This window comes from Hesperophylax consimilis, chromosome 18 (assembly GCF_061612785.1).
Source record: "Hesperophylax consimilis isolate HC1 chromosome 18, BYU_Hcon_1.0, whole genome shotgun sequence".
In the NCBI taxonomy this organism is placed as follows: Eukaryota; Metazoa; Arthropoda; class Insecta; order Trichoptera; family Limnephilidae; genus Hesperophylax; species Hesperophylax consimilis.
Window position 1 is genome coordinate 6,390,867 of NC_142853.1, and position 25,870 is coordinate 6,416,736.

The 25,870-nt window shown below is 32.5% G+C and overlaps 1 protein-coding gene across 2 annotated transcripts in view; it reads right to left on the reverse strand.

Annotated features, from left to right (window-relative positions):
* The window catches only part of LOC149415291 (uncharacterized), a 159,821-nt gene that overhangs the window by 113,242 nt on the left and 20,709 nt on the right, over positions 1–25,870 (reverse strand). The window lies entirely within an intron of this gene.

Consider the following 25,870-nt stretch of genomic DNA (forward strand, 5'->3'; position numbering starts at 1 on the left):
AATTCTATGGATCATGTATCGGCTTTCTTTTAATTCTAAGAGCTTCGCCAGGTCATCTCCATTCATTAATAAGCCAATTATTTTGCATAACGTACGATTTTTCTAGAAAGAGTTGTGCTTATGTGACACCTCGGAAGCCACGCTAAAAGTAGCTGCTCTTATCTACTGGTTGTCAAAATCATATTCTGATCGTGCTCGCAAATATCGAAAATAAACCATAGATGACGGATTTCACCAATATCGTATTGATGTAGGGTTTTATCGATCTACCGTGCTAGAAATTTTGAGAGGCGTTAGGTACATTAGTCCAGTAACAGCGGTTATGCACTTATCATTATAGTTTAAAAGATAAATAAAAGAGTGGAAAATGAAAATCAATGTAATTTATTTTTATAAGGACAGATAATCGAGCCTGCAGAAAAAAATGTTTTCGAGCTTTGTAAATCGCACAAAAAAACAAATTTATCAAAACTCGTTTTATTTGAGCATTAATGAAAAATTTTTTTTTATTATTTTTTCATAAGTTTATTAAGAAAAATTATTTTTCCCCCAAAGTTTTGTAGTATGAACATATTCGAAACGTGCGTGGCTAGAAATGACTATCCACATCTAGTAACTAAATCTAACCGAGGTAATTCCCAAACTTCTTCTCCTTATCTCCTTCAATTTCACACTCTCTAAAGAACACAGCATACCCGAATGGAGATTCCTACAAGCTCCGGATAGTGGAGAGCAATTGGAACTCTTGGGTTCATGTAAAAAAAACTTTTTTTAAAAATTATCTTTGAAAATTTGAGTAGCATTCCAATTCGTATAAGTGGAAAAGATACGAAATTTAATTTCAGAGTATTATTATGGGCCACAAAAACGTTTTTTCAACCCAACCCATCTCTTTCGCTAATCTATTATAAATCACCCGAATGAAAAACCGCCCTGTTATTGAAGGGATGGTTTTGGAGGAAGATTATCAGTCACGGTTATCTTGTATAATTATTGTTTAAAATATTTTTACATTGTTGGTGGGTTTTGGTGTAGTAAGTTACTGATTAACTAACCGTCACACCAGTTCCTCTAGGGGTATGCGCCACAAAACTCTGTTTTAGCACACACTCATTGCTTTATTCACATTCATACGTCGTCTCATATATACCTACTCTTCGTTTATTTCGACTCTTGACATGGCCAGACTTAAGTATTTGATGCACTTGATCATTCAATTGTCTTCCTCGGGCGTCCCCAACTTCTTCTGCCACTATCGCTTAATAGGTAGGCACTGCTTAATTTTAATGTTGCTTCCCGACGTAGGTAACCTATTTCAATAAGTTGTTTCATGGTTTCTGCTTCCAGAATATATGTTCCTTACACCCTTTCTTTCACTGCCATACATCAAGTTATATTTTAAAAAAACTATTACTTAAGTATAGAAATATAAATATATCAATTTCTAACTAAATAATAGCTATTTAATAATTTTACAAAGTATAACAATTAATAGTATATAACATATTATCTAAACAATCACTCTACATTCTGTTCGCTTTTCTAAAGAATGAATAGCTTTTCTTAAATTTACTTATTCGATTCTCCGTTTTCAAGCTATCGGGAAGGAGATTTTAAATGTGTATACCCTCATGTCATATACTTCTCATACCACTTTCAATAAAAACTGTATTAGAGTACAGTTTATTGTGTTGTCTTGTAAAGTGTTCGTGGACTTGTGACATTTTCTAAATGTTGTGTTCGTGTATATAAGTGCATTTTGTGTTTTGTAGATTAAAAGTAATGTTATGTTCATAAAATTTTCTAATTTTCAAGTTCATTTTTTGGTATGGTTTTTTCGTAGGGTTATCTGGATTATTAAATTTATTAAATTAAATTTATTTATTTCATCAAAAAAATTACAGAATATATAATATATGATTAGTAAGTAAAATACCTATATGTAAGTTAGTAACAATGACATAGTTGAAAAACTAATGTTACAATAGTAGAACAGTTTCTAATAGAAGAAAAAGTAAATATGTAGGAGTGTTATGAAGAAATGACATAATATACTATATTTTAAGTTGTCTCACTAGGCGAACCTGTATTGAGGCAGATTTTTTAGTTAATTATTTCTCTTATAGTGAGAGTTTTTTTATAACTTTATTATGTATGTAATGTGTGTTTACCCATATTTCTATCAGATTATTTAGGTGGGATTAGATTAAGTTAAAGTATAAGGGTTGGTATGAGCACTCCATTGTGGACTACTGACATGTAAATTTTTTAATTAAAACTGCGTTCAGTTCACCGTTAACGAAAGACTGAACGATGGTGTTGTTTATCAAAATTTAATAACGTTTTTCTATTTTTCTTTGCCGATCCCAAAAGGTAGGGCAGATTATTTTCTTCTCCGTGATTTTATTCATGTTTTCCTGTTGAAAAAGTTTATCGATAATGTTAACCTCCCATATTTGCACAGAGTTCCAAAGGTTTCATTACGTCTTCGCTCTCTCCTTTTTGTAAACGAAAGAAGATTCTTTAAAATGTTTTTCGTGTCCTTACCGCGAGAGAACGGAGTTTAAATAAACATTTTATGCGTAAAGATTCAAGGTTGGTGCTACCCATATAAATAAGGGCTTTGTTGGTAATGTTGTAGGTTTACATATCATATAGATTCGAAAAATAAAATATTCATATAGAATTTTATAAATAACATTCATGAAACAGTTTTGTATTCTTTAAAAGCAGTAGGTACCTAGTGTACCCACCTCTAGGTTATTTTGTGTGTGGTTGCTAGCTGAAATCCTCATTATCCCCTTTTTCTCGACAGCACTATGGTGATCTTAAGAATTTACCTGTTTTGCTGTAGTCATGGTAACTGAGATCATACAATTTACTAGAGAGACAGAACCACCTTAAGAACTTTATTTTTATCCCGTGGTAAGGGGGAATTTCGGATAATTTTACGTTTTTAACTAAATCTGAAATTAGGGGTGTGGAAGGTAATTGGAATATTTCATTATGAATGATTTGATTTTACCAATTGAAATTACCATCGCATTGAAGGCTGGCAGAGTAAAAACGAAGGTAGACTGCTAATCGCACTATCGCTAATCGGTAAATCCTTGTTTATATTTTACAGAGTTTACGATGAAGAATTATTTAAGAAAAACAAATTTCGATTTTAAAACTGTCTCTACGTAATTTCGGTTCAATAAACACTAGAACTTTTGATTTTCATTTAAGTGTCATTCATTTTAAAATACCCAACTATAATATTTTAGAACTATAATTGATTTAGTTGCCGTTTTAAAAACTGGAACTGATATATCTTGATTTCAAAATTTAGGTCTGTACTAGTAGATACATATTTTTGCACCAACTATCACCACCGCAACGAGTACGTACATAGTAATCTGGACAATATTTCGTAGGACCGGCCTTGTGTCGAGGAAATTCTCGATACAATTTCCACAGTAAAAATACTTTTAATTCAGAGGCTTGAGGTTCTTTAAAGGATAAGGATAAGGGTAACTGACCAAGCACAAACAGCGATGGAATGTTATTGCCTTTCTGAAATGCTTCTATAATATATCATAGCCATGTCTGGGCACTATGATGTTGTCGTTAAGTTTGATGTACCATAAAAATAAGAATTTACGCTTACGGTAAAAACAATGACACGTAAATTAGTAAGAAAAATCATTTCAAAAATTATATTTAAGCAGCATTCACAGCCGTCTGAAAAAACGAAAGCGACCTATTAATTATGAGTCATCTCCTTACCTACCATTTAATGGTCCACATGCAGCATTCGAAAGATGATCGCATGTTGCATACAAATTATCTGTAGCACGAAAGATAATATATAAGACAGGTGATAGCCCAGGGAGGTAGCCTGGGAACCAGCGGTTGTACAGGTAGGAATATGGTACCTTAATAACCTTTTGTATTCATTTGCATAATAGTTTACCAACATATTATAGCCTCTAGCAATACGCCCCTAGTTCGGAAGCAATTCAGTGTAGTTCGTTATACATTATATAAGTTCTTGAATTGATTTAAAAATTGAGGGAAGGCCCTCTGTGGTTAGAAAAACGTCAGTTATCTTATTTAGATGTGTGAAGTCAAGCCTTAGAAATTATATAAAGTATATATTAGTATTATAAAGTAGAAAATGATTTTATTTTATTTTAATATCACGATTAAGAGTCATATTGCTGAAGCAAGTTTGACTATGCCACCTTAATCACGGAATGTTGAGAGGCGTAAGACGATGGTTGTTGACAGAGGAATGTGAAATTGAAGGATGAAAATGAAGCGAAAATTCCGAGAGTGATTCGAAAGATGTTATTGAAAAGTAGAAATTCGACAAGAAACTCAGAGAAGGAATTTTAGCAAGGAAAAGGTAAGTGTCTAACATTTTCGATCAAGTTACCAAACATCGGATTATACCTGGGTGGAACTAAATAGGATCATTCCAGGTTTTATTTTAACATTAAAAAAAAACGAAATCTTTATAGATTTTAGAGCATATGTAGATTTTAGAATAGATTGAATATATATATAAAGTTACAAACATTATTGGGATATGTTGAATTTTTTTCTTATTGTCAACCAGCGGAAATTCAATAATAGGCTTTATTTTATATATTAATTTGTTTTATAATTTTTTACAACTGTTGAAAAGAATGTGACGTAACTGAGATATTCCGTTCTACGGTCACATTGTTTTACATTATTTGTGTGAATTATCAATTTGGTTATTTTTTTGAGAAAGTTTTTGTGAGCGATATAACAAGAGGTAAATTATAAAGCAAAATAATAGAAAAAATAAATAAAATTATTCAAGAAAAATATAAAGTGGAAAAATTAACAGAAGAAAAACATTTGAAAAATCCTTACCGGGCTCATAATCCATTTGATCAATTTAGATGTTTGTGGAATGTACCAGGTTATAGGGGTGTAATCCTAAGGGACTAAGTGCGGTAACTCGAGCCTGCGGGGCTTTATGTTATTATATTAATGTTATATAGGATTACGTTTGCTTTGTTTCTAAATCGAACCCTCACACACACTATGGTTTAGCGATTTTCCTGTTTACAAATCTGAAAGCAAATAATTAAAATATTCACTTTATCAGGGCCCAGGATTTAAATTCGACAACTTGTATATACTACGATGTTCTGAATCTTGTAGCTTTTAGTTCTAATTCTAATACAACATACCGAAGATATTTAATTTATTACCTGACACTATAAAGCAATGTAAGTCTATTAATAAGGTTAAATATATGGTGAAAAATTGGCTATCGAAAAAAAAAATTACGTTAATATGTATGAAAAAATGTTGATTCTGTAGATATAAGATGTAAATTATAACTTATAAAAATGTATATGTAACTAAACTTTAAGCACCTGTTGACAAGCAAATTCAATTGGCTTAGCAGGACTTGTTTGTTGAAATGTATTAACTATTAATTCAATAAAAAATAAAAAAATCCTTTGAAACCTATGTACCTCAGTTCAAATTTAAACTTGCTATTTCGACTGAATAATATTTATTATTCAAGTTCCAACTGTATGCAGTATTCGCAAAGTAGACGTTGTCAAACGAAACGAGGTCAGCAGTTCACGAGTGGTTCTGATAGACATAAAGCGCTAGTATTAGTATTATTCAAGAGAATAATATTTCAGTCGATACTTCGATCGGACCATGTCAAGAGTCTGAAACTGACTGGTAAGACAAGAAATTGGCTAAAGCTATGGATGGCACACACACACTTTTCTTATTGGATTTAAATTATTCTAAATCCGTCTTATACCGAGGGAAGAATCACATTTAGTAAAGTGAATTCTGATCAAAACCTTGTACTGTAGTACCGTCCAGCATAAAAATTGCTTTTCCTTTCCTAAACACTCATTTGTCATCTGTTCATTAAAGAAAAAAAATATAAGTTTTCAAAATAAATACCGGAAAGTCCAATTATGTCCTAAATCCTGTATCTAAATTTTTCTAATACACAATTAACTAACTAACTAACCATAACGCCGTTTCTCATTCACATTCATACATCGTCTCATAGATACTCTTCTATTATTCTGATTCTTGACATGGCCCGACTCGAGTACCTGATTCACTTGATCGTGCCATGTCTTCCTCCGTCGCCCCTGACTTCTGCTACCATTCGCATTTGCATCATATATTCTCCTTACACTCTTATCTTCGTTCATTCGCTTTACATGCCCAAATCATCTAAGCGTCCCTTTCTTAATCTTTCTCACTACGCTTACATCAGCCTTGCACTCTTTGCGGATCTCCACATTCCTCACACGATCTTCCATGGTTTTACCACACATACGCCTCAGGGAACTCATTTCAACAGCATTCAATCTACTTTCATCCTTATTTTTCCGTATCTGTATTTTTTTGAACTTTAAAACTTAAAGAGTTAATGAGAAACTTGTTATAAATCGGTATGAATTGGGTATGCGGGGGCTTAATGTAGTGTAAGCTCTCCTGTTACCGAAAGCTTAAACTGTAAGCTTCGGTAGTAGAAACGTATTTTATTTTCATTCAAATTTATATGATAATTACCTGAATTAAGTTAAGCATCTATATTTAGTATGGGCTCATACGCAGGCCTTCTGTTTATTACATTTCGACTGCTTAATTTAGAAATGAGACTAATTTAGAGAAAAGCAAAGTTGTGAGTAAGTATGTAAGTAAAACGTGTAGGAAATTCTAAAGCGAAAAGGTGAATATTGTAGAATGCTGATCTGAAGTTGTTCCTATTACCGTTCCTAAGATTATACTTCTCTATAACATTTCTTTGAAAAATACTTTGATGTTAGTAACATAAATGGGCAAAATAAGAATTAAGAAGGTTAAGGTGCGAAGGTAGATAATTCAATTTTATCCTTTTTACAGTTGTGTTTATTTCAAAGCTAATCACAACCGATGTTGGTAAAAAAACAATTAAAATATATATGGTCTCAATACAGAAAAACGTTGCACAGAAAACTTTTCCTACGCTTTTTAACAAGTTTTTTTTGATACCTCCACTTATTTCTGACGCCTATTTCACATCCAACTCACGAAATAGGTAACTTCAGCATTTGCAGGAAAGTTGTTGCGTTAAGCACGTCCAAAATTATTAATTCACGGTAAAAATGATTACTAATTTCCTCGATGGATTAAACATTCATTTTCAGCTTGAATCATCACGAAAGATAGAAGTAAATGAATACTTGGCCATTAAAAGCAAAAAGCGCTATTTTGGTGGTATTACGAAGAACCCAGTTTATGAAGAATAAATTTCAGTTACCTTCCTAAGCCCTCGTAAAATTGTATTAAGAAAAAAAGGAAAATTAACGTTTCGCAGACCCTTAATGAGAAATTATCCAGATGGTTTCGTAATTATTTATTATCAAGTGTTTTAATTTCCACGGGAACCCTTTAAAATCCAGGCTAAAATAAACTGCCTTCAACTAAGTTTCAACATTGAATGAAGTTTTATTGCTCTGTGTAATATTAGACACCTTTTTTGCAAAAGACACTTCATGCGTACGCGGTTATCAGGGCAAGTTTTCAGTTTTACGAAATGTGATACATACACTGAATGCTTAAACCGACAGACACCAAAATAATCATGAAATAAATCTGTATTGGCTTGAACCCTGAACCCATGTTTGCTGTTTTATTTTTCGCGACATACTCTTTTGACACGTGTCCTCTGAGGGGAAGGCATTCCAATTTCAAACGGACGAATCGATTTTGTGGCTGATGCGGTGACGCAAAGGAGCTTCCGGTAAAACCGCTTGACAGAGACAGGTAATAAAAAACTTAATAATTTGTGTCCTTTACTCGTAGAAAACCACATTGATGATAAATGGTTAAGGATTTTTTTTTCTATTTAACTATAATTATTTATATTGAGATAATACTTATTGATCTAAACGAAACATGATACAGAACAAGACATTGAAAATAAAAAGGTGAGAGGTCACAATTAGGAATAACCTAGGATCATCGGGACCTAGTTATTAAACGTCATATTTGATATTACAAAGTCAAAAATAACAATATGGTCTTTCAAAATTTTTTAAAAATATTTTTGATAGTTTAAAATACCTTTTAAGATACCCTTTTAAATTAACACAAATTTCTAATGAATTCGTTTGTAACCTAGATAGTGTCTCGGAAAAACAAATCCGATTTTTAAAATTTATATGGGACACCTATTGATGATACTGTTAGTTCTGATCACGACAAATATGACGTTTAATAACTAGGTCCCAATGGTCGAGTGGTTAAGACGCTGTTCCGGTAAGACAAGAGATTCTGTATTCGGTTGTGACCGCTATATTTTATATTTTCTGTGTCTTGTTCTGTTTTATGTTTCGTTTTAATTTATACTATTATTTTCTTTTATTTATTTATTTATTCACAATTAATTTTACATGGGTACAATGATTTAAGGCTATTTAAAAGCTATTTGTTTTTTTTTAGAAATATTGCCTATCTCTGTTGGGTAAGCCATTTATGTGTTTCTAGGTTACTCCTAATCTTCAATTCATCGTTGAAAAATCCGCATACATAAAACAAGATAATGTAAATAAAACAATTCTGTAATAAGATCATAATGACACGTGGTTAAATGACGCAAGTTAAGATGCGTTAATGAGGCGAGCTGTTATTAAGGGGATGCTTCGTCATCGTTAATGGTTGGTTAGCTTAAACTCATTATCATCGTTAAGGGATTCTTAAATTGTGGGCGGTTTTGTGATAATTTATGAGAGACAATGTTCTTGGCTTTCGAGTAATAGCTCTCTTGGCAACATGCTCATTTTATGTTGAAAGTTTGAAGGAGAACAACTAAAGGCATACCGCCGATAGCTCCGTTGTATGTATCTCCTGTTTCAAAAGCGATACATCGCATACCCGCAATTTCGATGCCTAAGTTAAAATTTGTCAAATTGATTTAATGGACTTGAAATTTTGCGTCTTCAACATAAATTTCTTAACTCTAAATACACTGAATAAGTAAAACGATAAAATACTGATCTATGCGGATTTGACCTTACTTCGAGGAGCCGGGCAAACCAGCAAAACATTTCTATCGGTTAGTTTTTCCAGTACAAAGTCTAGTACAAATTAAAATAAGTGTTTTTATTCCTAATCCACAATTTTCCATCTGGCATTGTTAATTCATTTTTTTTTTATTGGGCTCATTTAGAGGTTTTAACTCCTTAAAAAATAAACATGTGAAAGCCCAGCTGGGATTGAAAAATCAAATAAATAATTATTATTCTAAAACCTCTTCAATAATTGCAAATTCATTCTGTGGCGTAATTTTTATTTAAAAAAAAATAAAACATCGAAGAAGAAGAAAATAGTAATAAATCTAGAGGCAACATGAAACAAGATACAGAAAATTTAAAGATAACGGTTACAACAAGAAATCGAACCCAGGATCTCTTGTCTTATCGGAACAGCGTCTTAACCACTCGACCATTATTAAAATATGATCCCATATTTCAAATTCAAAATTAACAATATCATCTAGCAAATATTTTTTCCTTTTTTTTTGGCAACTAGCTTGTAACCTAGATAGCGTCTCCGATTAACATATCCGATTTTTTATTTATTAGTTGTTCCTGAAAATAAATCACTCAAAGTACCAGATTTTTAACTTATGGGAGTATTTATGAAATGTTCCATTATAAAGAGGTGACAACGGAGCTGTCAACGGCAGGATCTATCTAAAAAAAAATTTTTTCCTCCTGAAGAACATACGGTTCTACTCGAATTGCTTTCAAAAGTTTTCAAACATATTACCTGTAGTACACAATTTTGTAAATCAATATATTAGTCGCCTCGTTTCGTTTAAATCTAACCACCCTCAGAGTAGAATACAATTTATTGTTAGCGCTTCAAAGTGATTTCTTGAATACTGTCAAACCAAATTACATGTAGATGTATTATTATTATGTTCGTTCCCGTAATGTGTTCGAGAGAGACATGAAGGCTGATAAGGACATTGACGGAAGGGTGAATGCAGGAAATTCAATGAATAGAGGACTGAATCAAGTATTACGTTTTACACCGTTGTCAAAAGAAGCGAGACTAACAACCCTCAAAGGATGTCCGATACCAACCCTGATGTATGGCAGGCATACTACTGGCGTAATACAGGGTATTCCAAAAATATCGTGGCATTTAAACTTCGCATCTTTTTTTAAATTACTTATATTGAAACTAGTCACTTGTATTGTGGCTACTGATGCATCTTATATAGGTACTAATTTTATTATGTGATGTAATAAACACTTATTATTATTTTTATAATGCATCTCTAATAGTGCTTGTAAATATGAGAAAACTTTAAAGGCGTAAATAAATTAATGAATAAGTTAATTCATAGATAAATCACCGCATAAATTAATACTGCTTTAAAAATTGCAAAATCACTTTGGGGCGCCATTTTAATTACATTAATGTAATATATTTATGATTATACGATAGTCAGGATGTATGATTATATGTTTATCCTGACAAGAAACCATTGATTTTGAAACATGTCGATCCTTTTTAATTAAATAGTGGTGTATGGAAAATAATTTATTTTCGTATAGTAAATAAATGAACTATAAAGTTGGCAGCCCTAAATATTCATATGTTCCAACTGTCAACCTTGCAATTAGTAACTATGGAAGGCTAGACGAAAGAACAACGAGGAAACTGATCGTACTACTGTACAATAAGTCATCTATGCATCCTTATGGCAGGCGTTTACTCAAAAACATAACCACGACAAAATAAATTGTTACCGAAACCACAGACATCAATTCGTCACCGTTCGTAAGATGATTTCTGTTGAACTGCACATTATATTTAAAAAATGTCGATAAATTTAAATCCAGCGCCCATATTTATTAATTGTATGTTGGTTAGTACATTATGTAGGGACACAAAGATTGAAGTTGACAAAATGCAATGGAATTCGGATCTAGAGGGTCTACACAGTGAAATCATTAACTTAACAATATCGGATCGATAGGCGTAACTATCGATGATTTCATACCGATTTCCGAGTACGATCGCGCTGTTGATAGCCAGATCGATTTTGGTAGTGCAATATAGTATAATAAAACAGTATATGACGGCAGCTCTGACGCATCATTGGCATTCCTAAACGTCAAACTGCTACGTAAAAGTTAAAAATGCTAATAAATTGACAATGTCGAACAAAAATACTTACTTTTAGTTCATGACACCTTTGGTCGTAACTAACAACTTTTGTTTCTTCAAGCTGGAACGGAATCAAAATCTATCAGATGAAGTCTATGAATCGTGCATACGATTTTTTTCAATTCCAAGAGCTTCGTTAGTTCACTTCCATTCATAAATAAACAGTTATTTTGCATAACGAATGATGCGCTAAAAGCAGCGGCTTTTTTCTACCGATAATCGAAATCATATTCTGACCGTGCTTGCAAATATCATTGACTGACCATAGATGACGGATTTCATCAACATCGTATTGATAAAGGGTTTGTAATAGATACCCAAATGTGAATATTTAGAAACGAAAAAATAATCTTAGGGCATTAATAAAAAACATATTTTACAACGTTGTATAAAATTTAAAACACATTTATTAGTAAGAAAGCTTGTCAAACATATCCTACACACATCTCATTAGACAACCTTCTCTTTCGCCGCCAATTCAAATACGTACCATCATTAATTTCTTCCAATGAAGCGTAAAACTTTCGAACCGGTGAAATGGAATTCCCGGAAAAGCCTGCTAGTGATCTTTCCATAAATTCATCCTTTATTTGCAAGTCAGCAAAGAAAGAATAATTGTTAACGTTCTTAAGTTATCCAAAGATTCTCAGATCATCATTACACGAATGGATTCTTATTCTTAACAAGGAATCTTATTTTAGAAAATTGAAATCGTTAATAAATTAGGAAAATAAAGACGTAAAAAACTCAAGGCTTATTGATCCCATATTTAATTTAATTATTATTTTATTATAGCTATCGTTTTGTACATCGAATTTTACAATGGTCTTATTTGTTATTAATTACGTACATAAATTTTAACATTTTTAATAATGTTTGTATTTTTATTTTATTAATATGGCCTCTATTATCCAGCTTGAATCTATCAATTGGTGCAGACTTTATGTTTTCCGGCAGCGCGTTATAATAGTGCATTCCTTCGTACATTATAAATCAAATATTTTATTATGGTTTTGCCCTTTTTTGTTTTTTGATAGCCCGATTTCGTTTGCACTTTCTTGTATTATGTTTGTGAATGTCCTTATTGTACATGATTTGATTTGAAAAGTATTTTGGTAATATGTTGTTTACAATTTCATGTATAAATATCATCGTGCTCTAGGTCAGCATCTGTTTCACTGTTAGTCAATTTAGTTTCTTTAACATTTTAGTTACTTTTGAAAATCAAAAGAAATTTTATACATTTCGATATTATTTTTCTTCGGGATGGAAATGAGCGGAAGTAATTAATATGCGTCCTGCTTTACGTCTCGTAAAACTTCATCGATGGTGTAAATAGATTTTCCACTTCTGATGACTATCTACCGAGGGTTAAAATAGATTTTCCACTTACGATGTCTATATTATAAGGGTTAAAATAGATTTTCTACTTCCGATGTCTAAATCTTAACGGAACAAAACAGAATAAGACACAGAGCATAAAAAAGAGTAATTCTAATTGTGAATCGAACCCAGGATCTCTGTCTTACCGGGACAATGCCTCAATCCACTAGGTGATAGTGACGTCATTATTTCAAATTCAGAATTAGGAATATTATATATATTATTTAGTAAATCAATTTCAATATATAAGCATACCTTATTGAAGTTTTTTTCTTCATGTAGGGAAATATTTTGATAAAGCTATTTAAATTGACTAACGCATCAATAGTATTTTGTCAGCTGAAAGAGAAAAAATATATTGGATTTTTTATATTTGTACCTACATACTATGTGGATCAAATTCGAAAATATTTTTACTAAGTGTTTTAAACACTCGTTTCCTGCACTATTAACGAGTATAATTTTGTAAATATTAAAAAGCCTTAATAGGCGTAAAAAATTAATAAATAAATATTATCCTCAACTTAAGTTATTTGTCACGTATTTTTTTGTCAAACGAATTTATTTGTCACCTTAGATAGGGTCTCGGATATGATATATCTATCCGATTTTATTTGTAACCTTGGATAGGGTCTCGGATATATTATATCTATCCGATTTTATTTGTCATCTTAGATAAGGTATCGGATATGTACTATCTACGAATTTACTTGTCACCTTAGATAGGGTATCGGATATATTATATCTATCCGATTTTATTTGTAACCTTGGATAGGGTCTCGGATATGTTATATCCATCCGATATAATTTGTCACCTTAGATAGGGTCTCGGATATATTATATCTATCCGATTTTATTTGTCATCTTAGATAGGGTATCGGATATGTACTATCTATCCGAATTTATTTGTCACCTTAGATAGGGTCTCGGATGTGTTATATCTATCCGATTTTATTTGTAACCTTGGATAGGGTCTCGGATATGTTATATCCATCCGATTTATTTTGTCACCTTAGATAGGGTCTCGGATATATTATATCTATACGATTTTATTTGTAACCTTGGATAGGGACTCGGATATGTTATATCCATCCGATTTAATTTGTCACCTTAGATAGGGTCTCGGTTATATTATATCTATCCGATTTAATTAGTCACCTTAGATAGGGTCTCGGATATGTTATATCTATCTGATTTTATTTGTAACCTTAGATAGGGTCTCGGATATGTTATATCTATCCGATTTTATTTGTCACCTTAGATAGGGTCTCGGATATTTTTATTTATTTATTTATTTATCGTTTCTTTACATTTTATATTTTTTTTTATCTATCCGATTTTATTTGTCATCTTAGATAGTTTCTCGGATATGTTATATCTATCCGATTTTATTTGTCACCTTAGATAAGGTCTCGGATATGTTATACCTATGCGATTTTATTTGTCACCTTAGATAGGGTTTCTTATATATTATATCTATCCGATTTTATTTGTCACCTTAGATAGGGTATCGGATATGTACTATCTATCCGAATTTATGTGTAACCTTAGATAGGGTCTGGGAAATGTTACATATCCGATTTTATTTATATGGGACACCTATTGAATTTTTCTACTAGAAGTCTAGAAGGAATATTTAATTTAATTGGTTTAACTTTTTCGAATATTCTTTGAATGTTGTACCCACTTATGTAATATGTAATCACTGAAACCGATAAATATTAACAAAACAACTGCAACCGAACGTTGCAACTGGGAATCGAACCCAGGATATTTTACCAGGACAACGCTTCTAACTATACTCAGTATTATCTTCGTATTCAATGCTTAATTATTATTTATTTATCATATATGTCAATCTTTGGAAAGAGTAGACAACATCAAATACCTGGGTTAAATTATTGATAAAAATTTAAAATGGAACAATCACATTACTATATTAAGAAACAAAATAAGAAGGCTAGCCTACATTTTCAAAAATCTAAGAAACATATTGGACAAAGTTACATTAAAAACTGTATATTATGCTCTTGTTCAATCAATGCTTTCATATAATGTTGTCTGTTGGGGTTCTTGTAACAAGACTACCTTAGAGCCTTTGAATGTTGCGCAAAAATTAATTTTAAAAATAATGTACAAGAGAAATTTTATGTATCCATCAAAGTTATTATATAGTGAAAGCAAAATTATGACAATAAGGCAGTTGTACATAATACAGGCTCTCTGTAAATTTTTCAACAACACTATTACTGCTAAAAGATCTCAACAAGTGCGCAGCACTAGAATGGGTTCTTCTTTAATGTATCAGCCGGTGTATACCAGAACATCCTTCGGACAAAGGAGTTTTTCATATAAAGCTCCGTTGCTATATAATATGCTTGGAGAAAATATAAAAACTATAGGTACGTTAAATTCATTCAAGAAAATGGTCAAAATCTCCGTACTAGCTGAGGGTGATGATTTTGGATCACCCATGTTGTCGCTTATATCATAACTCCTTGTGGAAGCTCTGTTTTGATACAATCCTTATTTACTTACTGCGCATGTACTTATTTACTTCTAAAATAACTTTTGGTTATATATTATTATGTTACTTATTATTATTATTATCTACTTAATTATCGTATTAATATTTACTTTAATTATTGTCCAGCTAAATTATTTACTTACTTACTTTTTATTATAATATTATCTACTTACCTATCGGTTATTATTTACCTATTTTTATTTTTTCTTATAATCTATTATTCATACTATCCATGTTGTAATTGTTAGTATGGTTACCCTATGCTTGTGTCTGATAAGCCAGCACAGGTACCTTGTACTTTAGTTAACAGAAGAATATTATTGTTGCCAACTTACTTACTAATGCTTCTTTTGTTGACATTTTGTTTTTATTTTTTCATACATTTGTTACTAAAATTTTGTTTTATTTTTGTCTACCGGTCTCGAAACGTCCGTGTCATAAACTTTTCTTTTTTGGTTTAAATTTAATTTAATTTAATGTTGTTATTATTTTAAATTTACATATATGTATTTTTTAAAATGATATTATTGTAAAGCTGCACATCTTGATACAGGAATGCCCTAGTGAGATGTGCAGAGCATGCTTTTTATGTAAAAACTGTTTTTTGAATGAAATAAATAAATATAGGTTTTTGAATTGTTTTTTTTTGCGAACGTAATTGCGACCTAGGAGGGCCGCCAAGAGCGGAAAACCGTTTTAACGAAAAGTGTTCGGAGGCAAGACAGAGGATAAGCACATTTTAAACAGAATTCATGATTTTAAGAAAACACCAAAGATAAATTCTCAAGCAATGGCCTGTAAAATGAAGAGATCTACGGTGTGCGGCAAATAGAGTGCTGTGGGATTGGGAACTTTATAACAAAATACTTTTTGTCGGAGAAAACTATGCTTTAGTCATTGTATCGTTCCGTCGTGTGGTCCGATTCGAGTTTCATATATTTGCAACACTGTAAATAAGACAGCTTTCATTAATGGTCCGTATTTAGTTAGTTAGTTAGTTTGATACAACATATTTACTAAATGGATCGTTCAACGCTTTAACATTGTGTTATTATTTACAGCTTTAACAATACCGTGCGAATTGTGTATCGACGTTACAGCAACGCGGAGAAAAAATGGATTTATTGTCTTTGATTATTTTGTGGGGTTTTCTGAAGAGCCGTGTCTTGTCAAAGCTGAATGTTGGAGCACCAAAAACTAATATTCGCTAAGTTATAGCCGAGATAGTTCCCAAAACTTACGAAGAAGTCATCGAAAATTATCTCAACCGAATCAACTGCTGCAGAAGGTCGTTATTTTTCATAATCAATCAATGTTTGGTACATATTAAATTTATTGGATTATTAATTTATTCGATAAATAAAAATAAAAATGTGACGATGTCACTTTTGTGTGTTGTTTATTAAATAAAAGTTAGGAAACTGGAATACTGTTAATAATTTTGTGAGTTTTAAAGGGCAACTAATTTCAGACCTATTTGCTAGTTATTAACTTGTATTATTTATTAGGTTTAAAAAAATAAGTCTTGTCTCTATACCTACCTTCCAACGTTTAAATCACATACTTCTTAGTTTGTTTGTTTTTTACATGCATATTAATGACTGTATGCATGTTCGGTCATACTTCATATGTATATTATACTTTGATTTATTTACTAGTTCAAGTACATATACGTTGCGTATACGAATGTACAATGTACATACTTACCTTATATTTGTAAACTTGTGTTATTATAGACATCTGCCCTGATGATGGACACTGCAATGCTGTCCGAAACGTTGGCTAAAGAAGGAGTTAGCGCAACACGGCATAATACCCCAAAAACAAATAACAAAAATACTTTTGGCCGTGAAAATCTTAAATCATACTTGTGTTATTATTTGGATTTGATGTTAATCTTAGTATATCCGGTCGGTGGCCGAGTTGACATCGCGTTTGGGTCCCACTCAGGCGTAGTGTGTTCAATTCCTCGGCTGGCTAAGTCCTCCGTCACAACACTAGCAACATTTTCAGCTTACTGTGGCGGTAGTAGGAGATTTTCAAATATTGTCAGGTTATTCGTAACCCGGGAATGTTTGTCATCCTTTTTTTAAAACTTGGCGATAATTACACCCGAGTAAACCTAAAGGATGATTAGACCTTTTCATTGAAAATGAAGCCGGTGCCGCAGTTGTCATCAAGTGTTAAAATGTGTTGGACAATTGTTGTATTGTAAATACGAGTATGGTATCACATTTATTTTTCTAAGTACCTCTTTGATTCTCAATATCGATTCTTCAAAAGAGATCTCAGAATGTGGCCTCTCCGATGAGAATGTATTTATTCCGTCGTTAACTTTGATGACTCTCGAAAATGGAAAAACGAAATTGAAAAAAAATTCACATTGGATCGGAGGTTGTCAATATTTGATGTTTATTTTGGCAACGTCACGCTTGAACCGGTGGAATTTCGCAAATCAATTTTGGTTTAACAACCCTAGTGAAATATGACAAACGTCCCTGAAAGGGTGTAAAACTTTTCCAAAATGGTATAAACTCGCATATTATGTTACGGGGTTTAGGCATGCGTGGTTTTTTTATTACTTACTAACACACGCATTTATTATTTTCTTGATGTAAATTAATATGGTCGCTTTTCTACTATCTTGCTTTAGAAATACTTTATATTCTGTGTATTTCAAGCCAGAAATAAGGCTTTCGAAAATAAGGAAATGCTAGGATTTGAAATACGAACGGAGGGGAAAGAAAACAAGCAATTGTGTGAAGGGTGAAAAGCCATAAACAAATCCTTCCTACGTCATTCACTAACGTACACGTACACGAAAAGTGTTTATAGTGAACATGTTGAGATCATCGAGATGAAAAAAAAACAAGAAGCGACTTTAAAGAAAGACTTGGCAAGCTAATATACGGGAATATTGATTCATTTAATCATACTATTAGGTCCTGTGGTTAAAATTATTTTATGAGTCTATTAGCGTAGGCATATCAAACGGTATACAAACTGTAGTTTGTACCGATTTAAATAACATGTTAGAACCCATGCTAAATTGTTTTTAATTACTCCCTCAAATTGTTTTCATCCGATAAAGAGAGACTAAAGTTAATGATTAAATTTCGGAACGCTGTTCATCTTATGAACTTCAATATCCAAATCCATATACAAAACTTTTTGAATATGCAATATTTTTGCAAATGAAGCCGGTTATATAAACACGAATTAATACATTAATTACAACGAATGTCTTACAATTTGAAAGTAAGAAAACTATTAAATGATATGTAGAGTTTAGATCTTTGATTAAATGTACACTGTCAGAGTTTAGCAGAAATCATACAACAAAAAGGAGACGTCGAAAATGAATAAGAAATTTAAAAGTTATGAGATTGCAATGTACCCCATCGATTCACACTTGTTTTAATCGAATATGTATTTTAGCTCTAAAAGGTACAGCAGCAAAAAGCTTAACTTTGTGTGTAAACCAAATATTTGTATCGCTTTTAATTCTGTTTCCGTGAGACGTTTGATAGTCAACTGTACCTAAATGAAGTCGACATTTACATATGTAACCCACGTCACAAACTCACCTGGACTTCGAAAATGTTACTTAATGTTCCTTTTAGGGGTGGAAAGTTCCGCTTTTATTTTAAGGTATGAAATTTAATTTACAAACTCCTCTATTTATATCCAAGAACGAAGTAAAATATTTCTTTACATATTTTTGAAAAGGCTTTGAGTCCGTAGAGATTTGGACCTTTTAACTTTCAACCCTCGGGTTTTTGTTGTTTAAAAAACCTTTATAAATAAAGTCCCACTTGAGGGCAATGAACATTCCAAGAAGGTAGGTAGCAGATTTTGAAGGCATTGGTGCCGGTGGTATATATGTGAATAGCATGAATAAGATAATTTTGCTTTTTCATTTATCTGCCCACCCTAATAGTTTTGGTAGACAGTCTATAATTAGTACACAACTGCTGACCCTGTACAAATCGCAAGTGCGCCCTACTGTCGAATTTGGCAGCCATCTCTGGTCCGGAGCCCCTAAATACCTGAAAATAACCCTTGACTCTGTACAAAAACGGGCGGTCCGTATGATAGATTCCCCAATCTTAGCAAACGGACTGCAATCTTTAGAGCACAGGCGTCAGGTAGGTATGCTGTCCTTGTTCTATCGGTATTACAATGGAAGATGCTCTGAGGAACTAGCGTCATTGATCCCTTCGACACCGGTGCGTAGTCGGGATACACGCCAAACGCGCGCCCAACATTTGTACACGGTTGACATTTGTCACATGAGAACGGGTCGCTTCTACGATTCGTTCTTAAGTTCAACAGCTCGGCTGTGGAACGAGCTGCAGGCTTCTGTGTTTCCTCCCTCTTACAGCATGGGAATCTTCAAGACCCATGTTCACTCCTTCCTCTCCACAAAAAGACCCTCCACACAGCATCCCCAAAGATGACATAGGCCCTGAGGGCAATTATTTTCTTCAGGGCCTCCTGTGTGGAGTTAATATAAAAATTAAAAAAATAATAACAATTGCTGAATTTTAACCGGTATTTCCAGGTTAACGCAACTATTCACTGCTCGAAACGATATTTTCTTCAGAGACCACAGAGCTTTGAATAATCCAACGAATCGTCAAAAATAAATAATGTAATGTCTGCACAAGTGAAAACATCTAAATTCTTCATAATTCTGAAAACCTTTCTTATTTTTTTATGGACGCGCGGTGTTGACGTATTCACGACGAACGGTTCAAAACCGTGGAAACATAATGACTGTTTACGTTCAAGGAAAAATGAATAATGTGAAAGCTTGAATGTTACCGGTTATTAGTTTTTCAAAGTTACAAAAATTTCCGTGACAACACCGCGTTGTTGACATTTACGTTAGCGCAGACCTTTATAGTTTTTCACTAAAAAAAGAGTGGGAAAAAAATGGGTAACCAAATCCTGTTTTTATTTCATTTATCAACATTGTAAACTAACTTTACTTAGTGATATAACTTCATGTTAATGTAAATTGTAGTTCATGCGGAAAACAGGTGAATCTACATCACATTTCGGTGTTTTTTTTAATAAATTTTTTAGGTTGAGCTTTGTTTTTCGAAAATATCGAGAGTAAGGTTGGATTGTTTTTTATCAAATTTGAAAAGAATCGATCGCTAGGGGTTTTATATAAGCTGTTCAATGTATTTTAAATGCTTCGAAGCAAAGACCGGGCTCTAAAAACTTTCAACCCTTTAGTTGCAGACAAAATGGAAAAAATCTAAATGATCAGATTTCGAAGAAAAATTTTGGAATCTCTATGTGATGAAGATAAACTAGTTTCCCGCTTGTACTGCGAGTTTCTGGACACCGTATATATTTATATATTTTCTAACGTCCTTTTAACCTCTATAGAAAAGTTACGTAAAATTATTTAATAAGCATGCGCTACAGTGAAAAAGCCTTTTATCATCCTTCGCAATAAATATCGTACATCCGCGATCCGCAGGAACTTTGGACGGGCGCCAATACACTTGCGAACGAACTCTCCTAAGACAAAGGGTACCATTGGCCCAGAGCTGGCAGCTGCGACCGTTTTGCCACAAAAAACCAGCGCACAGATTCATCTTAGAGTGTGGGAATTACCGCGGAGCGTCTGCAACTCCTACTGCTGCGGAGATCGCGGGAGTGGATGATGCGCGGGGTGAGGGGTGCCACAGGAAGGATGCTGTGAATTTGAGGATGTTAAAAGCCACAACATGATTTTCAATGGGGTTATCTTATTATTTTTACTTCTTGTTTATAAATTAGGTAAGCATGTCAAAGGCTCTTAAAAGAGGAATAGTATTCTGGCATCTGGGATTGCTTTAACAGAACGGATGTGTTATTAAAAGGATATTTAAGGTTAAGGACAGCTGATATTTAAATCTATCGATGACGGACTCCGTGGTCGAACCAAAACCAAATTTGACGGGGACAAAAAACTACGCACAGGCAACCGAAGTATTAGATGATTAAGCTTTACGGACTTGCTATAAAATATTTATATTCCCACAAAATATTTTGAAGTTGAAAAGCAAAATTATTGGTATTTTTGAAGAATATTTTAACATAATTTTATAATATCTTCTGAAAAAAAATATTAATAAGAATAATATAATTTGTTCCGTTTTTCAACATAATTTTACAGACACGACGGCTTCAGTTCATCCGCTATCAAGACTCAAGACTCAAAGCAGACGTCACAGCTTCCGCCAGATGTCCGAAACATGGACCCATACAGCCCGTTTCTCATTATTATTTTGTTTACTAAACGAAGATTCCCATCATCTACAAAACGGGAACTGGATTCGGATCCGGTCTTTTTATTTATTTTATCTTCGTTTATGGACTTCTTAGTTTATTTAAGGCAGGTAAATAATAATTTATATTAAAATAATAACTAACGATTATGTACCTATCAAAATAATACCACCTGCTTTAGACCTCTGACCCAAATGTGTCGACTGTATAATAAGAAAAAGTGTGCTGAAGTAGACATTTTCGTAGATAATTTATATGGATTTAGAAAAAATGTTCTGCTGTTTGCAAAAAATGTGTTGCGCTAGTATAATTATTATTACTTGCGTCTCTATTTGTGCTTCGTTTGTCTCTATTTGTGTCTCTTTTGTCTTCATTTGTCTGTTTTTGTCTCTATTTGTGTCTCTTTTGTCTCTATTGTTTATTCTCTTTCTTTGTACTATGTATCACTTGAGTGATACATAGTACAAAGAAATTTTATTTGTTTTGTTTTTTAATCTTTATTTAGATGTGTGCAAATTAATGTATCCCATGTCTAAATAAGTTTTTTGTAATTGTATGTACCTTTTTGTATAAACTGTGTTTTTATAACTGAATTATCCTTAGTGAGGTCATCTTTAAACGCAGTATAAATAAATAATAATTGGACAATGTGTACAGCGCCGTTTTTCTGAAAATACATCTGACGAGCGCTATACAATTATGGATTTATCAAATTCCTAGGTTCAATCAAATTTTTATTATTTTCAGACACATACAGATAACACTTTTACCTGGCATGTCACTTCAAATATACGCAGCTTTGTTAGAATGTTTAAGCTTGGAGAAGATACGACTTCGTAAGCAGAGGACATAAAAACACATTACACGATTTTACGTTAGCTATTTTTGATTTTTGTTAGAAGAATTACCATTGAAATTACATTAAAAGAAAGCAGATTTTTATTTTAAAAGACTGAAAAATTCAAGACTCTTTCAGACTGGAGAATTTTCATGAAATGGCTTTAAAAATCTTAGAAACATTTTGTTATTTACAATGTCACAGACTGTGAAGGTGAAAGGTTTCTGACTTTATAGATATGGCTGTCTGAAAGGGTGAGTTTTAAGTTTAGATCTAAATTCTGTCGGGAATGTGATAATTCTTAAATCATTTGTGGCAGTTCATTCCAGGTTTTAGGTCCTGAGACTCCGATAGCACGTTCACCGAACTTAGTACCTATCTGGTGTACGCTTTGATTTCTTCAATCTTCCAATGGTTTCTGCTGACTTTATAGTTGACTGTTGTGAACTCGTAATTTCAGGAATACACATTTCCATTGAGTAAACCAGTGCCATTAAGCTTGCATATTTGGAATATTAAAGTGATTTGGCTACATGCAACTTATTAAAAATAATGACTCAAATATTAATGCCTTTGATATCCTTTACCTGCCTAGTAAACTTAAACGGGGTCAAACACAGAGAATTAGTCTAAATTACATGGTAGCAACAAATTAAAAGCTCGGACCGCATTTACGACCCCACGTGCAATCTCTATGAGGCCTTTTGCAATCATAAAAGGGTCCCAGAGGGTGTGCTTTTACAAACAGCTCAAGCGTGACGTAGAACCTTTTAATTGGATTGTCCTAATTCTCAGAGGCTGATGTTACTTTTTAATTGTTTTGATGTTGATTTCGTTTGTTTTTAGCGGTTTATTGCTTATTTTTTAGTATTTAAAACTGAAAACGATAATATGCAAAGTGAAAAAATTTAAAAATAATTGAAATATTATTTTTATAAGCAATAATTGTTCGCCTGAAACATGTATTTTTTATCAGGAGATTTTTTCAATGTGGATGAGTGTTTCGGGCGAACAATTATTGCATATAAAAATAATTGTTATCCTTTGTGCTATGCATAAATAAAATCTTGTCTTAAAAACATTAATTTATCAAAAAAATAATAATTGAGATATTATTCTGATATTATTATTATTCTGATATTATATATTATTCTGATCTTGGCAAATTTATAAAAAAACAAAACAACATTTTCGTGCAAATACAAAGCCTATAAGAGTTTCTTTCCATTCGTATATCCTCCAAAATCACTTATTATTTCAATAAATACAATTATTCACAGGGCTTTTTGCCCCCCGTCAGTGGGCCACCGAGATGCACGCATACAGAAACCACGGGCGTTCATCGTAATATAGCTGTTTCACCCGTACACACATATTCTTTGAATGGCTATCTTTTTCTAACGTTTTACGTAGCTATTCGCACATCGTCATTGGCTACTCTTTTTTAGTGCGTTTCGATACTCGCAGTGCATGTAAAAACTGCAACGTGCTATATTTTTGTTCGATTAGTATGAACATAACGCGTCTTTGTATTTATGTAAATGGGTAGCTACTTAAAATTTATTACGTACCTATTTTTGTAATTTGTGTACATAAGTGCTAACCCTATAGTAGGTGTATAGAGTAGTAAACTTACCGATTCGATAATTCAATATGTTTAGGTAGGTACCTAGGTATTCAGTATGTAACTATGTATCTATTTAAAAGAAACTAATCTGTTTTACCGTACGACACTTTGAGTTTTATAGTAGAATATTATTATACATCCAAGTTTCGAGGAAAAGATACCTACACTAAAGTTGACTTTCCGATAAAGTTAATTAAAGTTATGGTAACCAACTCTAACGCTTACGTAACAAGTGTGCAGAGAAGGTGGAGCAATACACACATTTGTTATGAGATTCATGCTCTTTGTATCAATCACCAAGACTTATAAGTTATCACACGATGTACCCTTCTATAATGACGACTTTTAACAAGACCCAATTCAAGTATACGCATCAATCGTTCGTGTCAGGTCTTTCTGGGAGTCTATCACAGTGAAATCTATAATTTTACAATATCGGATCGATTGGTTTAACACCCGATAATTGTATACCGAATTTCAGAGTACGGTCGCGCTGTTGATAGCCAGACCAATATTGCAGATTCAAACTGGTATACGCTGGCAACACTGGCGCATCTGTCTATGAATTGACATTCCTAAACGGCAAACGGTTGCGTAAAATTTAAAAATACTAATGAATTGACAACGTCGACTTGAAATATTAACTTTAATATATTATACACTAAAAGGAAGTAAATTAGTTCATGAGGTCTGAAGTCACAACTAATAACTTGTTTTTCTCCAAACTGGAACGTAATCAATTGATCTTAGATAAATAACTAACTCTGTGGATTTCTTTCAATTCTAAGAGCGTAGTAAGTTCACCCACATTCATTAATAAGCCAGTTATTTTGCATAACGACCGATATTATGCAAAAAGCTGCGCATATTGAGAGATTATCCGACACCTCGGAGGCCACGGTAAAAGCAGCTGTTTTGTCTTCTGACTGTCGGTATTATATTCTGACAGCGCTCGCAAATATCGCTAACTGACCATAGATGACAGATTTCGACAATATCGTATTGATATAGGGCTTTATCAATCGTCCATGCTAGACATACTGGAACGTCTCCGGCTCGTTTAACACCCACTTCTCCGTAGGTACACAGATAATGATTCGTTTCGACCTGTATAGTATAATTTTCATTGCTTGAGATGCATTACATATACCGCTCAGTTCACACAATAAAGCTAGAATAAAAGTAGCTTATAAATATTAGATTTTGCGTATGTTTAATTTTTATCTCCCTAAGCACTCACCATCATGAGCATTGGAACAGTAAATATTGGAAAACCATACAAAACCTACCCAAAGGTTAGTGCGATCTACTTAACCCATTAGCTTATTCAACGACCTCATTATCTCGTATTTGAATTACCTAATATCAACTATGGGTTACATTCCATTGGTATTACAATTAAATTGGAACATATATATTACAATATTTACAAAATTATACTCGTAAAAAGTGCAGGAAAAGACTATTTAAAAAACAATCACAAAAATATATATAAAATAAAAATATTATTGAATTAGATCCACACAGTATGTAGGTACAAAATATAAAAAATCCAAAATATTTTTTCCTTTCAGTCGACAAAACACTGTTAATGTATTATTCAATTTTTTTTTTAAATTTATTTATCTATCAATATAAAGTTTTTTACTTGTATTTATCGACATCTGTCTCACTAGGGTAAACCTGTGTCGAGACAGACGTATTCAGATACTTAAAGAATATTTACATGCATGACTAAATCAAAATCAAAATACAAATTACAAAGTTGTATACATTTTAAACTATGGAGTCAATAGATAGATAATTTAGAAAGAGTAGGTACAGGTACGACAATATTGTAAATATATATGTAATATAAATGCATTTTAGTTGGAGGACGTAGTTACAAAGGGTTTTTTATAAAATTATTTATTCTAATATTTTATTTTGTATTTGAATTGTTGTTATTGTTTACGTGTAATTTGGT